Below are 2620 nucleotides of genomic sequence, written 5' to 3'. Positions count from 1 at the left end.
AATTTTTGTATTTTTAGTTGAGATAGGGTTTCACCATCTTGGCCAGGATGGTCTCGAACTCCTGACCTCAGGCGATCCACCCATCTTGGCCTCCCCAAAGTGCTGGGATTTCAGGCGTGAGCCACCATGCCCAGTCGAATTGTGTTCTTTTTGTTGAGACAGAGTCTCGCTCTGTCGCCCAGGCTGGAGTGCAGTGGCGCGATCTCGGCTCACTGCAACCTCCGCCTCCCAGGTTCAAGCGATTCTCCTGCCTCGGCCTCCCGAGTAGCTGGGATTACAGGTGACTGCCACCATGCCCAGCTAATTTTTGTATTTTTTCATAGAGACGGGGTTTCCCCATGTTGGCCAGGCTGGTCTCGAACTCCTGACCTCGTGATCCACCCGCCTCGGTCTCCTAAAGTGCTGGAATTACAGGCATGAGCCACTGTGCCCAGCCGACTTCTGTTCTTTTTGTTGAGATGCAGTCTCGCTCTTGTCACCCAGGCTGGAGTGCAGTGGTGCGATCTCAGCTCACTGCAAGCTCTGCCTCCCGGGTTCAAGCGATTCTCCTGCCTCAGCTTCCCAAGTAGCTGGGATTACAGGCGCCTGCCACCACGCCTGGCTAATTTTTTGTGTTTTTAGTAGAGATGGGGTTTCACCAGGTTGGCCAGGCTTGTCTCGAACTCCTGACCTCAGGTGATTCACCTGCCTCAGTCTCCCAAAGTGCTGGGATTACAGGAGTGAGCCACCACTCCCAGACTGATTTATTTTCTTTAAACAAAGCGCAGGGGCCACTGTGAGATTATGTCACCTCTCTGTGGTGTTTTTCCCCTTTTTATCCAATATACTGCATTTTGACACACATTTCTATCGTACAGAAAGACATGTTCATGCTTCTTGCACTTTTTTTTTCAGAAGTTACCCTAAATCTATGTGTCTTGGCCTCTTAAAAACAAAACAAAACAAAAAAAACAAACCTACACTTCCATAGTTGAAAAACTGGACTGGTTTTGGGTGCTACCACACACGTCTCACCACAAACGCAGTTGAGAATCAAGCGACTGTTTCAATAGCTCATAAATGGTGGTGAGAAAAGCCTGTTTGTAACCACTTCAGCATTTGAAATTAAACTCATCATTTAAGGATTTCTAAAGGTAATCATTTGGTCAACAACAGCAAAAACTATTCCTTTTCTTCCCTCCCTTCCCTCCTTCCTTCTTTCCTTCCTTTTCCTTCCTTCCTTCCCTCCTTCCTTCCTTTCTTCCCTCCCTCCCTTCCTTCTGCTCTCCCTCCCTTCCTTCTGCTCTCCCTCCCTTCCTTCTGCTCTCCCTCCCTTCCCTCCTTCCTTCTTTCCTTCCTTTTCCTTCCTTCCTTCCCTCCTTCCTTCCTTCCTTTCTTCCCTCCCTTCCTTCTGCTCTCCCTCCCTTCCCTCCTTCCTTCTTTCCTTCCTTTTCCTTCCTTCCTTCCCTCCTTCCTTCCTTCCTTTCTTCCCTCCCTTCCTTCTGCTCTCCCTCCCTTCCCTCCTTCCTTCTTTCCTTCCTTTTCCTTCCTTCCTTCCCTCCTTCCTTCCTTTCTTCCCTCCCTCCCTTCCTTCTGCTCTCCCTCCCTTCCTTCTGCTCTCCCTCCCTCCCTTCTGCTCTCCCTCCCTTCCCTCCTTCCTTCTTTCCTTCCTTTTCCTTCCTTCCCTCCTTCCTTCCCCGCTCTCTCTTTCTCTTTCTTTTTCTTTTTCTTTCTTTCTTCCTTTTTCTCCTTCCTTCCTTTTCCTTCCTTCCTTCCCTCCTTCCTTCCTTCATTTCTTTCTTTTCTTCTTTCTCTCTCTCTTTCTTTTTCTTTCCCACGGGGAGAGGGGCGCCGTGAATGTAGCCCATATAGACCTAGAAGAGAGATGATCAGCCATCATCTCTCTCTCTTTCTCTATCTATTAATCTATCTATATATCTTACCTATCTATGTATCTATTATATCTATGTATCTATCTATATCTATTTATGTATTCTATGTATCTATTTTATCTATTTATCTATATCTATTCTATGTATCTATTATATCTATGTATCTATATCTATCTATTCTATGTATCTATTTTATCTATGTATCTATCTATATCTATTTATGTATTCTATGTATCTATTTTATCTATGTATCTATATTCTATGTATTATATCTATGTATCTATATTTATGTATTCTATGTATCTATTTTATCTATGTATCTATCTATATCTATTTATTCTATGTATCTATTATATCTATGTATCTATATCTATTCTATGTATCTATTATATTTATCTATGTATCTATGTATGTATGTATCATCTATCTTATCATGTATTATATCTATTATCTATCTTATCTATCATCTATCTATTGTATCTATTATCTATCTGTCTATCATCTATGTATCTATTATATCTATCTATATCTATCATCTATGTATCTATTATATCTATCATCTATTATGTCTATCATCTCTCTATCATCTATGTATCTATGTATTATATCTATCTATCATCTATCTATCTATCCATCTATCTATGTATGTATGTATCTGTCTATTATCTATGTATCTATCCATCTATCTATCATCCAACTGGATTATCAATATCCGTGCTCCCACACATATTTCACTCTCTCTCTCTCTC

The sequence above is a fragment of the Pan troglodytes genome, chromosome Y (genome assembly GCF_028858775.2).
Source record: "Pan troglodytes isolate AG18354 chromosome Y, NHGRI_mPanTro3-v2.0_pri, whole genome shotgun sequence".
Lineage (NCBI taxonomy): Eukaryota > Metazoa > Chordata > Mammalia > Primates > Hominidae > Pan > Pan troglodytes.
Note: the sequence above shows the minus strand (reverse complement) of the source record.